The sequence below is a fragment of the Saimiri boliviensis genome, chromosome 4, assembly GCF_048565385.1.
Source record: "Saimiri boliviensis isolate mSaiBol1 chromosome 4, mSaiBol1.pri, whole genome shotgun sequence".
In the NCBI taxonomy this organism is placed as follows: Eukaryota; Metazoa; Chordata; class Mammalia; order Primates; family Cebidae; genus Saimiri; species Saimiri boliviensis.
The window spans coordinates 135,723,997-135,746,892 of NC_133452.1; positions in this window are offsets into that span (position 1 = coordinate 135,723,997).

Here is a 22,896-nt window from a genome sequence, read left to right on the forward strand (position 1 = left end):
ATACCCAGTAATGGGATTGCTGGGTCAAACAGGATTTCTATTTTTAGGTCCTTGAGGAATCGCCACACTGTCTTCCACAGTGGTTGAATTAATTTACATTCCCACTAAAAATGTAAAATTGTTCCTATTTCTCCACATCCTCTCCAGCATCTGTTGTTTCCCAATTTTTTAATGATCGCCATTCTAACTGGTGTGAGATGGTATCTCAATGTGGTTTTGATTTGCATTTCTCTAATGACCAGTGATGATGAGCATTTTTTCATATGTTGACCTCCTGTATGTCTTCTTTTGTAAAGAATCTGTTCATATCCTTTGCCCATTTTTGAATGGGCTTGTTTGTTGTTTTCTTGCAGATCTGCTTTAGTTCTTTGTAAATTCTGGATATCAGCCCCTTTTCAGATGGGTAGACTGCAAAAATTTTTTCCCATTCTGTTGGTTGCCGATTCACTTTACTGACTGTTTCTTTTGCCGTACAGAAGTTGTGGAGTTTGATTAGGTCCCATTTGTCTATTTTGGCTTTTGTTGCCATTGCTTTTGGCGTTTTGGTCATGAAGTCCTTGCCTCCGCCTATGTCCTGAATGGCTTTGCCTAGATTTTCTTCTAGGGTTTTTACGGTGTTAGGTCTGATGTTTAAGTCTTTAATCCATCTGGAGTTAATTTTGGTGTAAGGTGTCAGGAAGGGGTCCTGTTTCTGCTTTCTGCACATGGCTAGTCAGTTTTCCCAACACCATTTATTAAACAGGGAATTCTTTCCCCATTGCTTGTTTTTGTCAGTTTTGTCGAAGATCAGATTGTTGTGGGGATGTTGTATTTTCTCTGAGGACTCTGTTCTGTTCCATTGGTCTATATCGCTGTTTTTGTAGCAGTACCATGCTGCTTTGATTACTGTAGCCTTGTAGTATAGTTTGAAGTCCAGTAGTGTGATGCCTCCTGCTTTGTTCTTTTTGCTTAGAATTGACTTGGCTATGCGGGCTCTCTTTAGGTTCCATATGAAGTTTAAGGTGTTTTTTTCCAGTTCTGTGAAGAAGGTCATTGGTAACTTGATGGGAATAGCGTTGAATCTGTAAATTACTTTGGGCCGTATGGCCATTTTCACGATGTTGATTCTTCCTAACCATGAACATTGAATGTTTCTCCATCTGTTTGTATCCTCTCTTATTTCATTGAGCAACGACTTGTAGTTCTCCATGAAGAGGTCCTTTACGTTCCTTGTTAGTTGTATTCCTAGGTATTTTATTCTCTTTGTGGCAATTGTGAATGGCAGTTCGTTCTTGATTTGGCTCTCTTTAAGTCTATTACTGGTGTATGGGAATGCTTGTGATTTTTGCACGTTGATTTTGTATCCTGAGACTTTGCTAAAGTTGTTTATCAGTTTCAGGAGATTTGGGGCTGAGATGATGGGGTTTTCTAGATATACAATCATGTCATCTGCAAATAGAGACAATTTGATTTCCTCCTTTCCAGTTTGGATACCCTTTATTTCTTTTTCTTGCCTGATTGCTCTGGCTAGAACTTCCAGTACTATATTGAATTGGAGTGGTGAGAGAGGGCATCCTTGTCTAGTGCCAGATTTCAAAGGGAATGCTTCCAGTTTTTGCACATTCTGTATGATATTGGCTGTTGGATTGTCGTAAATAGCTTTTATTGTTTTGAGATTTGTTCCGTCAATACCTAGTTTATTGAGGGTTTTTAGCATAAAGGGCTGTTGAGTTTTGTGAAAAATCTTCTCTGCATCAATTGAGATAATCATGTGGTTTTTGTCTTTGGTTCTGTTTATGTGGTGAATTACGTTTATGGACTTCCGTATGTTGAACCAGCCTTGCATCCCCGGCATGAATCCTACTTGATCATGGTGGATGAGCTTTTTGATATGCTGCTGCAGTCGGTTTTCCAGTATTTTGTTGAAGATTTTTGCATCTATGTTCATCATGGATATTGGCCTGAAATTTTCTTTTCTTGTTGAGTCTCAGCCGGGTTTTGGTATCAGGATGATGTTTGTCTCGTAAAATGATTTGGGAAGGATTCCCTCTTTTTGGATTGTCTGGAATAGTTTCAGAAGGAATGGTATCAGCTCCTCTATGTATGTCTGGTAGAATTCGGCTGTGAATCCATCTGGACCCGGGCTTTTTTGGGTGGTAGGCTCTTTATTGCTGCCTTGACTTCAGACCTTATTATTCGTCTATTCAGGGTTTCTGCTTCTTCCAGGTTTAGGCTTGGGAGGATGCAAGTGTCCAGGCATTTATCCATTTCTTCCAGGTTTACTAGTTTATGTGCATAGAGTTGTTTGTAATAATCTCTGATGATGGTTTGGATTTCTGTGGAATCTGTGGTGATATCCCCTTTATGCTTTTTTATTGCATCAATTTGATTATTCTCTCTTTTCTTTTTTATTAATCTGGCTAGTGGTCTATTTTGTTGATCTTTTCGAAAAACCAGCTCCTGGATTTATTGATTTTTTAAATAGTTTTTTTGTGTCTCTATTTCCTTCAGTTCTGCTCTGATCAGTTATTTCCTGTCTTCTGCTAGGTTGTGAGTTTTTTTGATCTTGCTCCTCTAGCTCTTTCAATTTTGATGATAGGGTGTCAATTTTAGATCTCTCCTTTCTTCTCATGTGGGCACTCATTGCTATATATTTTCCTCTAGAGACTGCTTTAAATGTGTCACAGAGATTCTGGTACGTTGTGTCTTCATTCTCATTGGTTTCGAAGAGCATCTTTATTTCTGCCTTCATTTCATTGTTTATCCAGTCAACATTCAAGAGCAAGTTGTTCAGTTTCCAAGAAGCTGTGTCGCTCTGAGTTTGTTTCTGCATTCTGAGTTCTAACTCGATTGCACTGTGGTCTGAGAGAATGTTTGTTATGATTTCCGTTCTTTTGCATTTGCTGAGGAGTGATTTATTGCCAATTATTTGGTCGATTTTAGAGTAGGTGTGATGTGGTGCTGAGAAGAATGTATATTCTGTGGATTTGGGGTGGAGAGTTCTGTAAATGTCTATTAGGTTTTGTTGTTCTGGGTCTGTATTCAGGTCCTGGATATCCTTGTTGATTTTCTGTCTGGTTGTTCTGTCTAATATTGACAATGGGGTGTTAAAGTCTCCCACTATTATTGTGTGGGAGTCTAAGTCTCTTTGTAAGTCATTAAGAACTTGCCTTATGTATCTGGGTGCTCCTGTATTGGGTGCGTATATATTTAGGATCGTTAGCTCTTCTTGTTGCAGTGATCCTTTTACCATTATGTAATGTCCTTCTTTGTCTCTTTTGATCTTTGTTGCTTTAAAGTCTATTTTATCAGAGATGAGATTTGCAACTCCTGCTTTTTTTTTGCTCTCCATTTGCTTGGTAGATCTTCCTCCATCCCTTTATTTTGAGCCTTTGTGTATCCTTGCATGTAAGATGGGTTTCCTGGATACAGCACACTGATGGGTTTTGGTTTTTTATCCAATTTGCCAGTCTGTGTCTTTTGATTGGGGCATTTAGTCCATTGACATTTAGGGATAGTATTGTTATGTTTGAATTTGATACTGTCATTTTGATGCTACCTGGCTGTTTTGTTGGTTAGTTGATGCAGATTCTTGACTGTGTTGATGCTCTTTTACCATTTGGTGTGTTTTTGGAGTGGCTGGTACTGGTTGTTCCTTTATATGTGTAGAGCCTCTTTCAGGAGTTCTTGTAGAGCAGGTTTGGTGGTGATGAAATCTCTGAGTGCTTGCTTGTTCACAAAGGATTTTATTTTTCCTTCACTTATGAAGCTTAGTTTGGTTGGATAGGAGATTCTGGGTTGAAAGTTCTTTTCTTTAAGGATGTTGAATATTGGCCCCCAATCTCTTCTGGCTTGTAGGGTTTCTGCTAAGAGATCTGCTGTGAGTCTAATAGGCTTTCCTTTGTGGGTAACCCTACCTTTGTCTCTGGCTGTCCTTAGCATTTTCTCTTTCATTTCAACCCTGGTGAATGTGATGATTATGTGCCTTGGGGTTGCTCTTCTTGAGGAATATCTTTGTGGTGTTCTCTGTATTTCCTGTATTTGAATATTGGTCTGCCTTGCTAGGTTGGGGAATTTTTCCTGGATAATATCCTGAAGAGTATTTTCAAGCTTGGATTCATTCTCTTCATCACATTCAGGTACACCTATCAGACGTAGATTAGGTCTTTTCACATAGTTCCAAATTTCTTGAAGATTTTGTTCATTCGTTTTTGTGCTTTTTCTCTGTTCTTGCCTTCTCTTTTTATTTCATTGAGTTGATCTTCGACCTCTGATATCCTTTCTTCTGCTTGGTCCATTCGGCTTTTGAAGCTTGTGTATGCTTCAGGAAGTTCTCGTGTTGCGTTTTTCAGCTCCATCAATTCAATTATATTACTCTCTATGCTGTCCATTCTCATTAGCATTTCGTCCAGTCTTTTTTCAAGGTTCCTAGTTTCTTTTGTTGGGTTAGAACATGTTCTTTTAGCTCACTGTAGTTTCTTACTACCCACCTTCTGAAGTCTGATTCTGTCATTTCATCACCCTCCTTCTCCATCCGATCTGGTTCCCTTGCTGGTGAGGAGTTGTGATCCCTTTTAGGAGGAGAGGTGTTCTGGTTTCAGGAGTTTTCATCCTTTTTGCACTTGTTTCTTCCCATTTTTGTGGGTTTATCCGCCTGTTGTCTTTGTAGTTACTGTGTTTCAGGTTGGGTCTCTGAGTGAGCTTCTAGTTTGTGGATGCTGAAGTTAATTTTTTTTTTTTTTTTTTTTTTTAGCTTTCCTTCTAACAGTCTTGCCCCTCTGCTGTAGGACTGCTGAGGTCCTCTTCAGGCCCTGCTTGCCTGGGGATCACCTGCAGCATCTGCAGAACTGTAAGGGTTGCTACCAGTTTCCTCTTCCACTATCTTTGTCCCAGAAGGATGCTCGCCTACTGTCAGTTCTTTTTCTCCTTTATGAGGTGAGTCTTTGGATCTATGCGGGTCAGGGAGCTACTTGAGGAGACAGTCTATCTTTTATTGGGGCTTAAGTCCTGAGTTGTGAGCTCTGTTGTTCATTCAGAGCTTCTGGGCAGGTACATTTAGGTCTGCTACAGCTGAACTTATAAAGCACTTTTTGTTACCAGGTGCTCTGTCCCAGGGAGTTGGGGCTTTATGAGTTTCCATTGCACTTCTGCCTTTTTTGATTTTTCTTTCAGGTCTGACCCGCCCAGCTAGCAGCATGCCTAGCCACTGACTGCCCGCAAGGGCTTTGCTGAGCTGCTGTGGGCTCCACCCAGCTGCCCTGTGATCTTCCCTGCAGTCCTGTTTATATGGGCATAGTTAGAACTGTCTAGGCAACGGTGGCCCCGCCTCTGTTATGGCGGACTCTCTCTGTTGTGGCAGGTTGCCTCGGCAATGGCGGGTTGCCTCAGCGATGGTGGCCCTCCTCCTTAGCTGTGGAGATTCTTAGTAATGGCGGATGCCCCTCCCCCACTGAGCCGGACTGTCCGGGGTTCAGCTGTGCTTGGTTTGAAGGGCTCAACCCAAAGGGTTTCCAATTGCTGTTTTTGTTTTCGTTGTTGGGGGTGGTGGGGGTGGGACCAACTGAGCCTGATCATCTGGCTCCCTGACTCACAGTCTTCTTTTAAGTTGAAAGACCCTGTGTTCCAGTCGCTTGTTGAAAAGGCGCCGGGATCTCCCGTGCTGTGACTCACTGAGTCAACTCAAACTGTGGCGCCGGTTCCTGGCAGATTTTTTGCCTAGGAATCTCCTGGCCTGCCTCGCTATTTCAGATGAATGGGCAACTCTGCCATCTCAGGGCTCTGATCGCCAGCTAAGAGGGCTCCCAGACCAGTGGCTTTTCTACGGAGAACCGCAGCAACAGGGCATGGTCACAGCAGCCGTGCGGGCCAAATCAGCCGCATGGGGGCCAAAAAAGCTGTACCAGCTGGGACTGCGATGCTGGCGACCCCTCTGCCTCGGTATTTCCTGGTCTGTGGGCAATAAGAATTCGTCTGGAAATGCGGCGTCCACTAACCCTCTGCACTTTCACTGGCAGCTGAAGTTCTGAGCCGTTCTTAGGCGGCCATCTTCCCAGTGTTCCCTTCCGATCTGTTTCTTACAACTCTTTCTTGGGAGAATATAGAAACAGGTATTTCCAGCCCTATTCTGGTGTATAAGAATTAGTAGTCAGAATGTGTTTCAAACACAGAAGTCTCGTTTCTTACAAACTGATCTTCTGTTTGTTGGTTCACCTTAGGAAGTTGCATCTATGTTTTGATTCAGCGAGTTAGAAACACGTTTCTTCTAAAAGATGAGTTTGGAAATTCCAGAGTAAATGGGAGTACAGTCCATAATGAGAAATATCTCGCTCTAATACAAAAACGAAGCTATCTAGCAGAATGGTTGTTAGGTGTGCATTCAACTTACAAAGTTAAACTGATATGTGATTGCAGCAGTTGAGAAACCCTTTCTTTGGAGTATGTAGAAACAGATATTTCCAGCCCTATAGTGGCATTTAAGAATTAGCAGTAAGAGTGCGTTTAAAACACAAAAGAACCATTTCTTTCAAACTGATCTGCTGTGTGTTGGCTCACCTTAGGAAATTGCGTCTATGTTTAGATTCAGCGAGTTAGAAACACGTTTCTTCTAAAAGCTGCGTTTGGACATTTCAGACCGAATGGCAGTACAGGCTGTAAGGAGAAATATCTGGCTCTAAAACAAAAACAGAGCTATCGAGCAGCATAGTTGTCAATGTGTTCATTCAACTTACAGAGTTAAACTGATTTGTGTTTGCAGCAGCTCAGAAAACCTTTCTTTGGAGAATGTAGAAACAGGTATTTCCAGCCTTATACTGGCATATAAGAAATAAGAGTAAGAAAGCATTTAAAACAGAATACACGTTTCTTACAAACTGATCTGCTGTGTGTTGGTTCACCTTAGGAATTTGCATCTATGTTTAGATTCAGAGATTTAGAAACACATTTCTTCTAAAATCTGCATTTGGACATTCTAGAGTGAATGAGAGTACAGCATGTAACGAGAAATATCTGGCTCTAAATCAAAAAAGGAGGAATCTAACATAATGGTTGTCAAGGTTTCCATTTAACATATAGAGTTAAACTGATCTGTGTATGTAGCAGTTCAGAAATCCTTTCCGATGAGAATCTGAAAACAGACATTTCCAGCCAAATCAAGTCTATAAGAAATAGCAGTAAGACTGCGTCTAAAACACAGAAGAAACTTATCTTTCTCTGCCGTGTGTTTGTTCACCTTGGGGAGATGCATCTATGTTAATTTTCAATAAGTTTAAAACACCTTTCTTCCAGGAGCCATTTTTCAGTATTCAAGAATGAATGGGACTATATGCTCTAATGACAAATAACTGCCTCTAAAAAGAAAATGGAGCCATCTTTAGGAATGGTTTTCAATGTGTGCATTTAAGTATCAGAGTAAAACTCATGTGTGTATGCAGCAATTCAGAAACCCTTTCTGTGACGAATCTAAAAACACACATTTTCAACCTATTCCAGGCATATAAAACATAGCAGTAAGACTGCATCAAAAACACAGAAGAAATGTATCTTTCAAACTGCTCTGCTGTTGTTCGTTCACCTAAGGGGCTTGCATCTATGTTTAGATTCAGTGAGTTAGAAACACCATTCTTCCAGGAGCAGCATTTGGATATTCCAGAGTGAATGGGAGTACAGGCTGTAATGAGAAATATCTCGCTCTAAAACAAAAACAGAGCTATCTAACAGAATGGTTGTCAATGTGTGCATTCAACTTACAGAGTTAACCTGATGTGTGTGTGTAGCAGTTCAGAAACCCCTTCTGTGGAGAATTTAAAAGCAGACATTTCCAACCAAATCCGGGACTATAAGAAAGATCAGTAAGACTGCGTCTAAAATACAGAAGAAGTGCTATTTTTAAACTGCTCTGCTGCGTTCGTTCACATTAGCATGTTGCATCTATGTTTAGATTAAGCAAGGTCGAAACACATTTCATCTAGGAGCAGTGGCTGGATATTCCGGAGTGAAAGCGAGTCTTTGCTGTACTGAGAAATATCTCACTCTAAAAAAAAAAGAACGTATTTAACAGCATGGTTGCCAATCTGTGCATTCAATGTACAGAGGTAAACTGATGTGTGTATGTAGCAGGTCAGAAACTCTTTCTGTGGAGCATCTAAAAACAGACATTTCCAGCTAAATCCAGGAATATAAGAAAGAGCAGTAAGACAGTGTATAAAATACAGAAGTAACGTATCTTTCACATTGTTCTGTTGTGTGTTTGTTCACCATTGAAAGCTGCATCTATATTGAGATTCAGCGAGTAAGAAACACCATTCTTTTAGGAGCAGTGTTTGGGTATTCCAGAGTGAATGGTAGTATATGCGTTGTATTCAACTTTCGGAGTTAAACTGCTGTGTGTATGCTGCAGTTCAGAAACACTTTCTGTGGAAAACCTAAAAGCAGACATTTCCAGCCAAATCAAGGTATATAAGTAAGAGCAGTAAGCCTGCGTTTAAAACACAGAAAAAGTGTATCTTTCAAACTGCTCTGATGTGTGTTCGTTTACCTTAGGGAGTTGCCTCTATGTTTATTTTCAGCGAGTTAGAAAAACCTTTCTTCTAGGATCAGTGTTTGGATATTCCATAATGAATGGGATTATATGCTGTAATGAGAAATATTGGGCTCTGAAACAAAAATGGTGCTATCTAAGAGAATGGTGTCAAAGCATACATTCAAATTACAGAGATAAACTGATGTGTGTATGCAGCAGTTCAGAAACTCTTGTGGAGATTCTAAAAAACAGACATTTCCAGGCAAATACAAGTAAGTAAGAATTGGTGGTAAGACTGCATCTAAAGCACAGAAAGAACGGATCCTTCAAATTGCTCTGCAGTGAGTTCGTTCACCTTAGGAAATTGCATCTGTATTTACATTCATCGAGTAAGAAACACCTTTCTACCAAGAGCAGCGTTTAGTTATACCAGAGTGAACGGGAGTATCTGCTGTGATGAGAAGTATCTGGCTCTAAAACGAACATGAAGGTATCTAAAAGAATGGTTATCTATGTGTGCATTCATCTTACAGAGGTAAACTGATGTGTGTATGCAGCAGTTCTGAAACACTTTCTTTGGAGAATGTAGAAACAGGTATTTCCAGCCCTATATTGGCACATAAGAATTAGCAGAAAGAAGTGCGTTTAAAACACTGAAGACCCATTTCTTACAAACTGATCTGCTGTGAGTTGGTTCACTTTAGAAAGTTGTATCTACATTTAGATTCAGCTAGGTAGAAATACGTTTCTTCTAAATGCTGCGTTTGGGTATTCCAGAGTGAATGGGAGCAAAGTCTGTAATGAGAAATATCTGGCTCTAAAACAAAAATGGAGCTATCTGGCAGAATGGTTGTCAAGGTGTCCATTCAACTTATAGAGTTAAACTGATCTGTGTGTACATCAGTTCAGAAAGCCTTCCTTTGGACATTCTGGAAACTGATATTTCCAGCCATATAATATAGCAGAAAGATTGCATCTAAAACACAGAAGAAACGTTTGTCTCAACTGCTCTGCTGTGTGTTCTTTGAGTTTATGAAGATGCATCTATGTTTAGATTCAGTGAGTTAGAAATTTCTTTCTTCTAAAAGCTGCATTTGCATATCCCAGAGTTAAATATAGCATAGGCTGTAAAGAGAAATATCTCGCTCTAAAACAAAAAGCGAGCAGTCTAGCAGAATGGTTGTCAAGGTGTGCATTCAACTTACAGAGTTAAATTGATGGGTCTGTACAGCAGTTCAGAAACCCTCTCTTTGGAGAATCGAGAAATTGATATTTCCAGCCATATAATGGCATATGAGAATTCGCCGTAAGACTGTGTGTAAAACACAGAAGAAACGCTTCTTTCAAACTGTTCTATTCTGTGTTCATTCAACTTAGGAAGCTTCATTTATGTTTAGATTCAGCGAGTTAGAAACACGTTTTTTCTAAAAGCTGCGTTTGGATTTTCCAGAGTGAATGAGAGCACAGGATACAATAACAAATATCTGGATCTAAAACAAAAACGGAACTATCTAGCAGAATGGTTGACAAGGTGTGCATTCAACTTACAGAGTTAAACTGATGTTTGTGTGCAGCAGTTCAGAAACCCTTTCTTTGGAGAATCTAGAAACTGATATTTCCAGCTATATAATGGCATAAGTTAATGGCATAAGAGAATCTAGAAACTGATATTTCCAGCTATATAATGGCATATAATAGAACTGATATTTCCAGCTATATAATGGCATTAGCAATAACACTGTGTCTAAAACACAGAAGAATCATTTCTTTCAAACTGCTCTGCTCTGCGTTCATTCAGCTTAGGAAGCTGCATATGTTTTGATTCAGGGAGTTAGACCCATATTTCTTCTAAAGGCCGCATTTGGATATTCCAGAGTGAATAGGAGCATAGACTCTAATGGGAAATATTTGGCTCTAAAACAAAAAATGGAGATATCTAGCAGAATGGTTGTAAAGCTGTGCATTGAATTTACAGAGTTAAACTGACGTGTGTGTGCAGCAGTTCAGAAACCCATTTTTGGATAATCTAGAAACTGATATTTCCAGCCACATAATGGCTAACGAGAATTAGAAGTAAGGCTGCGTCTAAAACACAGAGGAAATGCTTCTTTCAAACTGCTCTACTCTGTGTTCACTCAGCTTAAGAAGCTGCAACTATGTTTAGATTCAGCGAGTTAGAAACACGTTTTTTTCTGAAAGCTGCATTTAGATATTCCCAAATTAATGGGAGCATAGTCTGTAATGACAAACATCTGACTCTAAAGCAAAAATGGAGCTATGTAGCAGAATGGTTGTCAAGGTGTGTATTCAACTTACAGAGTTAAACTGATCTGTGTCTGCAGCAGTTCAGAAACCCTTTCTTTGGAGAAACTAGAAATTGATATTTCCAGCCATATAATGGCATATGAGAATTAGCAGTAAGACTGCATGTAAGACACAGAAGAAAGTTTCTTTCAAACTACTCTGCTCTGTGTTCTTTCAGCTTAGGAAGATGCATCTATGTTTAGATTCAGTGAGTTAGAAAAATGTTTCTTCTGAAAGTTGCATTTGCATATTTCAGAGTGAATGGTAGCATAGGCTGTAATAAAAAAAAATCTGGCTTTAAATAAAAAAATGGAGCTATCTAGCAGAATGTTTGTCAAGGTGTGCATTCAACTTACAGAGTTCAACTGATGTGTGTGTCCAACAGTTCAGAAACCCTTTCTTTGGAGAATCTAGAAACTGATATTTCTAGCCATATAATGGCATATGAGAATTAGCAGTAAGACTGTGTCTAAAATACATAAGAAACGTTTCTTTCAAACTGGCTTGCCCTGTGTTTGTGCAGCTTAGGAAGCTGCATCTATGTTTTGACTCAGGGAGTTAGAAAAACGTTTTTTCTAAAAGCTGTATTTGGATATTCCAGAGGGAATGGGAACATAGACTGTAATGAGATATATCTGGCTATAAAACAATAATGTAGCTATGTAGAAGAATGGTTGTCAAGGTGTCCATAAAACTTACAGAGTTAAACAAATGCATGTGTTCATCAGTTCAGAAACACTTTCTTTGTAGGATCTAGAAACTGATATTTCCAGCCATATATGACATGTGAGAATTAGCAGTAGCACTGGGCCTAAAACACAGAAGAAACGTTTCTTTCAAACTGCTCACCTGTGTGTTGGTTCAGCCTAGGACGCTGCATCTATGTTTAGATTCAGTGAGTAAGAAACACGTTTCTTCTAAAAACTTCATTTGTATATTCGAGAGTGAATGGGAGCTTAGGCTCTAAATGAGAAATATCTGGTTCTAAAACAAAAATCGAGCTATCTAGCCAAATGGTTGTCAAGGTGTCTGTTCAACGTAAAAAGTTAAACTGACGTGTGTTTGCCGCAGTTCATAAACCCTTTCTTTGGAGAATCTAGAAAATGATATTTCCAGCCTTATAATGGCATATGAGAACTATCCAGTGGACTGAGTCTAAAACACAAAAGAAACATTTCCTTCAAAATGCTCTGCTATGCATTCTTTCTGCTTAGGAAGCTGCATCTATGTTTAGATTCAGGGAGTTAGAAACACGTTTCTTCTAATAGCTGTGTTTGGATATTCCAGAGTGAATGGGAGCACAGTCTATAATGAGATATATCTGGCTCTAAAGTAAAAATGGAGCTATCTAGCAGAATGGTTGTCAAGGTGTACATTCAACCTACACAGTTAAACTGATGTGTTTGCAGCAGTTCAGAAACTCTTTCTTTGGAGAATGTAGAAACTCACATTTCCAGCCACATAATGGCATATGAGAATTATCAGTAAGACTGTGTCTAAAACAGAGAAGAACCGTTTCTTTCAAACTCCTCAGCTCTGTGTTCCTTCAAATTAGGAAGCTGCATCTATGTTTAGATTCAGTGAGTTAGAACCATGTTTCTTCTGAAAGCTGTGTTTGGATATTCCTGAGTGAATGGGAGCACAGACACTAACAAGAAATATCTGGCTCTAAAACAAAAACGGAGGTATCTAGCAGAATGGTTGTCAAGGAGTGCATTCAACTTACAGAGTAAAACTGATTTTTATGTGCAGAGGTTCAGAAATTGCAGAATCTTGAAATTGATGTTTCCAGCCATATAAAAGCATATGAGAATTAGCTTAAGACTGCATCTAAAACACAGAAGAAATGTTTCTTTCAAACTGCTCTGCTCTGCGTTCATTCAGGTTAAGAAGCTGCATCTATGTTTAGATTCAGCGAGTTAGAAACACGTTTCTTCTAAAAGCTGTGTTTGGATATTCCAGAGTGAATTGGAACATTGACTGTAATGAGACATATGTGGCTCTAAAACAAAAACGGAGCTATGTAGCAGAATGGCTATCAACGTGTGCATTCAACTTACAAAGTTAAAGATATACGTGTGGAGCAGTTCAGCAACACTTTTTTTTTTTTTGAGAATCTAGAAACTGATAATTCTAGCCATATAATGGCATATGAGAATTAACAGTATGACTGCATCTGAAACACAGAAGAAACGTTTCTTTCAAACTGCTCTGCTCTGTGATCGTTCAACGTAGGAAGCTGCAGCTATGTTTAGATTCAGCGAGTTAGAAACACTTTTCATCTAACAGCTGCATTTGTATATTCGAGAGTGAATGGGAGTATAGCCTGTAATAAGAAATATCTGACTCTAAAACAAAAACAGAGCTATCTAACATAATGGTTGTCAAGGTGTCCATTCAACATACAAAGTTAAACTGATGTGTGTTTGCAGCAGTTCAGAAACACTTTCTTTGTAGAATCTAGAAACTGATAATCAGCCATATAATGACATATGAGAATCAGCAGTAAGCTTGCGTCTAAAACTCAGAAGAAATGTTTCTTTCAAACTACTCTGCTCTGAGTTCATTCAGCTTAGGAAGCTGCATCTAAGTTTAAATTCAGCGAGTTAGAAACAGGTTTCTTCTAAAAGCTTCCTTTGGATATTCCAGAGTGAATGGGAGCATAGGTTGTAATGAGAAATATCTGTCTGTAAAACAAAATGGAGCTATCTGGCAGAATAGTTGTCAACGTGTGCATTCAACTTACAGAGTAAAACTGATGTGTGGGCAGTAGTTCAGAAACCCTTTCTTTGGACAATCTGGAAACTGATATTAACAACCATATAATGTTATATAATAATTAGCAGCAAGGCTTCATCCAAAACACAGAAGAAACGTTTCCTTCAAACTGCTCAGCTCTGTTTTCGTTCAGCTTAGGAATCTGCATCTGTATTTAGATTCAGCGAGTTAGAAACACGTTTCTTCTGAAAGCTGTGTTTGGATATTCCAGAGTGAATGGCAGCATAGGCTGTAATGAGCATTATCTGTCTCTAAAAGAAAAATGGAGATATCTAGCAGAATGGTTGTCAAGGTGTGCAATCAATTTACAGAGTTAAACTGATGTGTGTGTGTGCAGCAGATCAGAAACCCTTTATTCGGCGAAACTAGAAACTTATATTTCCAGCAATATTATGGAAAATGAGAATTAGCAATAAGAGTGCGTCTAAAACACTGAAGAAACGCTTCTTTCAAACTGCTCTGCCTGTGTTCATTCAGCTTAGGAAGCTGCATAGATTTTTAGATTCAGCGAGTTTGAAACACGTTTCTTCTAAAAGCTGCCTTCGTATATCCCAGAGTGAATGGGAGCTTAGGCTGTAAATAAGAAATATCTGGCTCTAAAACAAAAACAGAGCTATCCAGCAGAATGGTTGTCAAGGTCTCCATTCAACTTACAGAGTTAAACTAACGTGTGTGTGCAGCAGTTCAGAAACCCTTTCTTTGGAGAATCTAGTAACTGATATTTCCAGCCATAGAATGGCATATGAGAATCAGCAGCAAGACTCCTCTAAAATTCAGAAGAAAGGTTGTTTTCAAACTGCTCTGCTCTGTCTCCATTCAGCTTAAAAAGCTGCATCTAAGTTTATTTTCAGCGAGTTAGAAACACTTTTCTTCTAAAAGCTGCCTTTTGATATTCCAGAGTGAATGGGAGCATACATTGTAATGAGAAATATCTTGCTCTAAAACAACAACGGAGCTATCTAGCAGAATGGTTGTCAATGAATGCCTTCAACGTACAGAGTTAAGCTTATGTGTGTACAGCAGTTCAGAAACCCATGCTTTGGAGAATCTAGAAACTGATATTTCCAGCCCCATTATGTATATAAGAATTAGCAGTAAGACTGCATCTAAAACAAAGAAGAACCATTTCTTACAGACTGATCTGCTGTGTGTTGGTTCACCTTAGGAAGTTGCATCTATGTTTAGATTCAGAGAGTTAGAAACTCGTTTCCTCTAAAAGCTGACTTTGTACAATGCACAATGAATGGGAGTACAGGCTGTAATGAGAAATATGTGGCTCTAAAAAAATAAACGTAGCTGACTAGCAGAATGGTTGCCAATGTGTGAATTCAACTTACAGAGTGAAACTGATGTGTGTTTGGAGAAGTTCAGAAACCATTTCAGTGGAGAATGTAGAAACAGGTATATCCAGCCCTATACTGGCATAAAAGAATGAACAGTAAGAATGTGTTTAAAACACAGAAGACCTGCTTCTTACAAACTCCTCTGCAGTGTGTTGGTTCATTTAAGGAAAGCTGCATTTGGACATTCCAGAGTGAATGGGAGTACAGGCTGTAATGAGAAATAACAGCTCTAAAAAAAACGGAGCTATCTAGCAGAATGGTGGTAAATGTGTGCATTCAGAGATAAATTCAAGTTTGTTTGCAGCAGTTCAGAAACCCTTTCTTTGGAGAATGTAGAAACAGGTATTTCCAGCACTACACTGGCATATAAGAATTAGCAGTAAGAATGCAATTAAAACAGAGAAGACCCGCTTTTTACAAACTGATCTGCTGTGTGTTGGTTCCCTTTAGATACTTGAATTTAGGTTTAGATTCAGCGAGCTAGAAACACGTTCTTTCTAAAACCTGCGTTTAGACATTCCAGAGTGAATGGGATTACAGGCTGTAATGAGAAATATCTGGCTCTAAAACAAAAACAGAGCTATCTATCAGAATGGTTGTCAACGTGTGCATTCAACTTACAGACTAAAACTGATGTGTGGGCAGCAGTTAAGAAACCCTTTCTTTGGAAAATATAGAAACAGGTATTTCCAGCCCTGTACTGGTATATAAAAATTAGAAATAAGAATGCGTTTAAAACACAGAAGACCCATTTGTTACCAACAGATCTGCTGTGTCTTGGTTCCTTTTAAGAAGTTGCATCTATGTTTAGATTCAGTGCGTTAGAATCAACTTTTTTCTAAAAGATGCGTCTGGACATTCCAAAGTGAATGGCAGTACATGCTGTAATGAGAAATATCTGGCTCTAAAACAAAAATGGAGCTATCTAGCAGAATGGTTGTCAATGTGTGCATTCAACTTACAGAGTTAAACTGACGTGTGTTTGCACCAGTTCAGAAACCCTTTCTTTGGAGAATGTAGAAACAGGTATTTCCAGCCGTATACTGGCATATAAGAAGTAGCAGTAAGAATGCATTTAAAACACAGAAGACCCGCTTCATACAAACTGATGTGCTGTGTTGGGTTCCTTTTAGGAAGTTGCATCTATGTTTAGACTCAGCGAGTTGGAAAGTTAGAAACAAGTTTCTTCTAAAAGCTGCCTTTTGACATTCCTGAGTGAATGGGAGTACAGGCCGTAATCAGAAATATCTGACTCTAAAAAAAAAAAAAAAAACGGAGCTATCTAGCAGAATTGTTGTCAATGTGTGCATTCAAATTACACTTTAATTGAAGTGTGTTTGCAGCAGTTCAGAAACCCTTTTTCTGAGAATGAAGAAACAAGTATTTCCAACCCTATACTGGCATATGATAATTAGCAGTAAGAATGCGTTAAAAACACAGAAGACCCGCTTCTTACAAACTGATCTGCTGTGTGTTGGTTCCTTTTTGGAAGTTGCATTTATGTTTAGATTCAGTGAGTTAGAAACACGTTTCTTCTAAAAGCTGCGTTTGGACATTCCAGAGTGGATGGAAGAACAGGCTGTAAAGAGAAATACCTTGCTCTAAAACTAAAACGGAGCTATCTAGCAGAATGGTTGTCAATGTGTGCATTCAACTTCCAGAGTTAAACTGATGTGTGTTTGCAGCAGTTCAGAAACCCTTTCTTTGGAGAATGTAGAAACAGGTATTTCCAGTACTACACTGGCACATAGCAAGTACCTTTAATAATGCGTTTTAAACATAGAAGACCCGCTTCTTACAAACTGATCTGCTGTGTGTTGGTTCACCTTAAGACTTTGCATCTGTGTTTAGATTTAGCAAGTTAGAAACACATTTTTTCTGAAAGCTGCATTTGCACATTCCATAGTGAATGAGAGTACTGAGTGTAATGGGAAATATCTGGCTCTAAAACAAAAACAGAGTTATTTATCAGAGGGTGGTTAATGTGTGCATTCAACCTACAGAGTTAAACTGATGTGTGTTCACAGCAGTTCCTAAATCCTTTCTTTAGAGAATGTAGAAACAGGTATTTCTAGCCCTATAATGGAACATAAGAATTAGCAGTAAGAATGCATTTAAAACACAGAAGACCTGCTTCTTACAAACTGATCTGCTGTGTGTTGGCTCACCTTAGGAAGCTGCATCTGGTTCTAAAACGAAAACAGAGTTATGTAACAGAATGGTTGTCAATATGTGCATTCAACTTACAGAGCTAAACTGATGTGTGTTTGCAGCAATTCAGAAACAATTTCTTCTTACAATGTAGTAACAGGTATTTCCAGCCCTTTACTGGCATTGAATAATTAGCAGTAAGAATGCCTTTAAAACAAAGAAGACCGGCTTCTTACAAACTGATCTGCTGTATGTTGGTTCACCTAAGGAAGTTGCATCTATGTTTAGATTCAGTGAGTTAGAAACACGTTTCTTCTAAAAGCTGCGTTTGGACATTCCAGAGTAAATGGGAGTGCAGGCTGTAATGAGAAATATCTGGCTCTAAAACATAAATGGAGCTATCTATACGAAAGGTTGTCAATGTTTGCATTCAATTAACAGATTTAAACTGATGTGTGTTTGCAGCAGTTTAGAAACCGTTTCTTTGGAGAATATAGAAACAGGTATTTCCAGCCCTACAGTGACACATAAGAATTAGCAGTAAGAATGTGTTTTAAACACAGAAGACCAGCTTCTTACAAACTGACCTGCTGTGTGATGGTTCTCCTTGGAAGTTCCACCTATGTTTAGATTTAGTGAGTTAGAATCATGTTTCTTCTAAAAGCTGTGTTTGGACATTCCAGAATGAATGGAAGTACTGGCTGTAATGAGAAATATCTTTCTCAAACACAAAAACGGAGCTATCTAGCAGAATGGTTGTCAATGTGTGCAATGATCTTACAGAGTTAAACTGATGTGTGTTTGCAGCAGTTCAGAAACTCTCTCTTTGGAGAATGTAGTAACAGGTATTTCAAGCACTAAACTGGCACATAGGAATTTGCATTATGAATGTGTTTAAAACACAGAAGGCCCACTTCTAACACACTGATCTGCTGAGTGTTGGTTCACCTTAGAAAGTTGCATCTATGTTTAGATTCAGGGAGTGAGAAACACGTTTCTTCTAAAATCTGCATTTGCACATTCTGGAGCGAATGGGATTACAGGCTGTAATGAGAAATATCTGGCTCTAAAACAAAAACGAAGTTATCTAGCAGAATGGTTGTCAATGTGGGCATTCAACATACAGAGTTAAACTGATGTGTGCTTGCAGCAGTTCAGAAACCCTTTCTTTGGAGAATGTAGAAACAGGTATTTCTAGCCCTATACTGGCACATAAGAATTAGCAGTAAGAATGCGTTTACAACACAGAAGATATGCTTCTTACAAACTGATCTTTTCTGTGTTGGTTCACCTTAGGAAGTTGCGTCTATGTTTAGATTTAGCAAGTTAGAAAAACGTTTCTTCTAAAAGCTGCGTTTGGACATTTCAGAGTTAATCGATGTAGAGGGTGTAATGAGAAATACCTGGCACTAAGACAAAAATGAAGCTGTCTCACAGAATGGTTGTCCATGTGTGCATTCAACTTACAGAGTTAAATTGATGTGTGTTTGCAGCAGTTCAGAAAATATTTCTTTGGAGAATGTAGAAACAGGTATTTTCAGCCCTATACTGGCATATAATAATTAGCAGTAAGAATGTGTTTAAAACACAGAAGACACGTTTCTTACTAACTGATCTGCTGTGTGTTGGTTCCTTTTAGGAAGTTGTATCTATGTTTAGATTCAGTGAGTTAGAAACACGTTTCTTCTAAAAGCTGCATTTGTGCATAACAGAGGGAATGGGAGTACAGGCTGTAATGAGAAATATCGGCGTCTAAAACAAAAACAAAGCTACGTAGCAGAATGGTTGTCAATGCGTCCATTTAAGTTACAGAGTTAAACTGATCTGCTTTCCAGCAGTTCCGAAACCCTTTCTTTGGAAGATCTAGAAACTGATATTTCCAGCCATATAATGGCATATGAGAATTACCAGTATCACTGGGCGTAGAACACAGAAGAAACGTTTCTTTCAAACTGCTCTGCTCTGTGTTCATTCAGCTTAGGAATCTGCATGTATGTTTAGATTCAGCGACTTAGGAACATGTTTTTTCTAAAAACTGCATTTGCATATTCCAGAGTGAATGGAAGCAAAGGCTGTAATGAGAATTATCTGGCTCTAAAACAAAAACAGAGCTATCTAGCAGAATGGTTGTCAAGGTGTGCATTCAACTTACAGAGTTAAACTTATGTGTGTGTGTGCAACAGATCAGAAACCCTTTCCTTGGCGAAATTAGAAGCTTATATTTCCAGGAATATAATGGCATATGAGAATTAGCATTAAGACTCCATCTAAAACAGTAAAGAAACGTTTCTTTCAAACTGCTCATCTCTGTGTTCATTCAGCTAAAGAAGCTGCATCTATGTTTAGATTCAGCGAGTTAGAAACACGTTTTTTATAAAAGATGAGTAGGGATATTCAAGAATGAATTGGAGCATTGGCTGTAATGAGAAATATCTGACTCTAAAAAGAAAACGGATCTATGTAGCAGAATGGTTGTCAAGGTGTGCATTCAACTTACAGAGTTAAACTGATGTGTGTGCAGCAGTTCAGAAATGCTTTCTTTGCAGAATCTAGAAACTGATATTTCCTGCCATATAATGGCATATTTGAATTAGCAGTAAGTCTGCATCTGAAACTCTGAAGAAACGCTTTTTTCAAATTTCTCTGCTCTGTGTTAGTTCAGCTTAGGAAGCTGCATCTATGTTTAGATTCAGCGAGTTACAAACACGTTTCTTCTAAAAGCTGCATTTGGATATTCCACAGTGAATGGGAGCTTAGGCTGTAAATGAGAAATGTCTGGTTCTAAACCAAAAACAGAGCTGTCTAGCAGAATCGATGTGAAGGTGTCCATTCAACTTACAGATTTAAACTCAAGTGTGTGTACAGCAGATCAGAAACCAGTTCTTTGGAGAATCTAGAAACTGTTATTTCCAGTCACATAATGGCATATGGGAATTAGCAGTAAGGCTGTGTCTAAAACACAGATGAAACCTTTCTTTCAAACTGCTCTGCTCTGTGTTTGCCCACCTTAGGAAGCTGCATCTATGTTTAGATTCAGCAAGTTAGAAACACGTTTCTACTAAAAGCTGCATTTGGATATTCCAGGGTGAAAGGGAGCATAGGCTGTAATGCAAAATATCTGGCTCTAAAACAAAAACGAAGCTATCTAGCAGAATGGTTGTTAAGGTGTGCATTCACATTACAGAGCTAAACTGATGTGTTTGTGCAGCAGTTCAGAAACCCTTGCTTTGAAGAATCTAGAAACTGATATTTACAGCTGTATAAAGGCATATGAGGATTTGCACTAAGACTGTGTCTAAAACATTGAAAAAACGTTTCTTTGAAACTACTCGCTCTGTGTTTGTTTAGCTTAGGGAGCTGCATTTATGTTGAGCTTCAGCGAGTTAGAAACACGTTTCTTCTGAAAGCTGCGTTTGGATATTCCAGAGTGAATGGGAGCACAGGTTGTAGTGAGAAATATCTGACACTAAAACAAAAACCTAGTTATCTAGCAGAATGGTTGTCAAGGTGTGCATTCAAGTTACAGAGTTGCAGTGATGTGTGTGTCCAGCAGTTCATAAATCCTTTCTTTGGAGAATCTAGAAACTGATATTTCCAGCCATATAATGGCATATGATAATTACCAGTAAGACTGCGTATAAAACACAGAAGAAATGATTCTTTCAAACTGCTCTGCTCGGTGATCATTTAGCATAGAAAGCTGCATCTATGCTTAGATTCAGCGAGTGAGAAACACGTTTCTTCTAAAAAGCTGCGTTTGGATATTCCAGATTGAATGGGAGCAAAGGCTGTAATGAGAAATATCTGGCTGTAAAACAAAAACAGAGATATCTAGAAGAATGATTGTCAAGATGTGCAATCAACTTACAGAGATAAACTGATGTGTGTGTGCAGCAGTTCAGAAACCATTTCTTTGGAGAATCTAGAAACTGATATTTCCAGCCCTGTAATGGCATATGAGAATTCACCGTAAGACTGCTTCTAAAACAGAGAAGAAACGCTTCTTTCAAACTGCTGTACTCTGTCTTCGTTCAGCTTAGGAAGCTGCATATATGTTTAGATTCAGTGAGTTAGAAACACGTTTTTTCTGAAAGCTGCCTTTGGATATACCAGAGTGAATGGGAGCATAGGCTGTAATGAGAAATATCTGGCTCTAAAACAAAAACGGAGCTATCTAGCAGAATGGTTTTCTAGGTGTGCACTCAACTTACAGTGTTAAACTGATCTGTGTGTGCAGCAGTTAAGAAACCCTTTCTTTGGAGAAAATAGAAACTGCTATTTTCAGCCATATAATGGTACATGAGAAGCTGTGAGACTGTGTCTAAAACACAGAAGAAACATTTCTATCAAATTGCTATGTTTGTGATATTTCAGCTTAGGAAGCTGCATCTATGCTTACATTCAGGAAGGTAGAAACACATTTCTTTTGAAATCTGCTTTTGGATTTTCCAAAGTGAATGGGAGCATAGGTTGTAATGGGAAATATCTGGCTGAAAAACAAAAAACACAGCTGTCTAGCAGAATGGTTGCCAAGGTTGCATTCGACTTACAGCGGTTAACTGAAGTGTGTGTGCAGCATTTCAGAAACCCTATCTTTGGAGAATCTAGAAACTGATATTTCCAGCCATATAATGGCATATGAGAATTAGTAGTAAGACAGCATCTAAAACACAGAAGAAACGTTTTTGTCAAACTGCTCTGCTCTGTGTTCATTGAGCTTAGGAAGCTGCATCTATGTTTAGAGTCAGCGTGTTAGAAACACCTTTCTTCTAAAAGCTGCGTTTGGACATTCCAGGGTGAATGGGTGTACAGGCTGTAATGAGAAATATCTGACTCTAAAACAAAAATGGAGCTATCTTGCAGAATGGTTTTCAAGGTGTGCTTTCAACTTACAGAGTTAAACTGATATTTGTCAGCAGGGCTTCAGAATCCTTTTCTTTGAAAAATCTAGAGACTGATATTTCCAGCCATATAATGTCCTATCAGAATTAGCAGTAAGACTGCTTCTAAAACACAGAAGAATAGTTTATTTCAAACTGCTCTGCTCTTTGTTTGTTCAGCTTAAGAAGTTGCATCTATGTTTATATTCAGCGAGTTAGAAACACATTTCTTCTTAAGGCTGAGTTTGGATATTCCAGAGTGAATGGGAGCTTAGGCTGTAAATGAGAAATATCTGCCTCTAAAACAAAAATGAAGCTATCTAGCAGAATGGTTGTCAAAGTGTGCATTCAACTTACAGAGTTAAATTGATGTGTGTGCAGCAGTTCAGAAACATATTCTTTGGAGAATCTAGAAACTGATATTTCCAGCCATATAATGGCATATGAAAATTAGCCATAAGTCATCTTCTACAAGACAGAAGAAACGTTTCTTTCCAACTGCTCTGCTCTGCGTTCATTCAGCTTAGTAAGCTGCATCTATGTTTAGATACAGCAAGTTAGAAACACGTTTCTTCTAAAAGCTGCATTTGTACATTCCATAGTGAATGGGAGCACAGGCTGTAATGAGAATTATCAGGCTCTAAAGAAAAACAAGGCTATGTAGCAGAATGGTTGTCAAGGTGTGCATTCAACTTAGAGAGTTAAACTTATGTGTATGTGTGGAAGTTCAGAAACTCTTTGGAGAAACAAGAAACTGATATTTCCAGCCACATAATGGTATATGAGAATTAACAGTAAGAGTGTGTCTAAAACACAGAAGAAATGTTCTTTCAAAATGTTTTGCTCTGCGTTCGTTCAGCTTAAGAAGCTGCATCAATGTTTAGATTCAGAAAGTCAGAAAAACGTTTCTCCTAAAAGCTGCGTTTGGATATCCCAGAGTGAA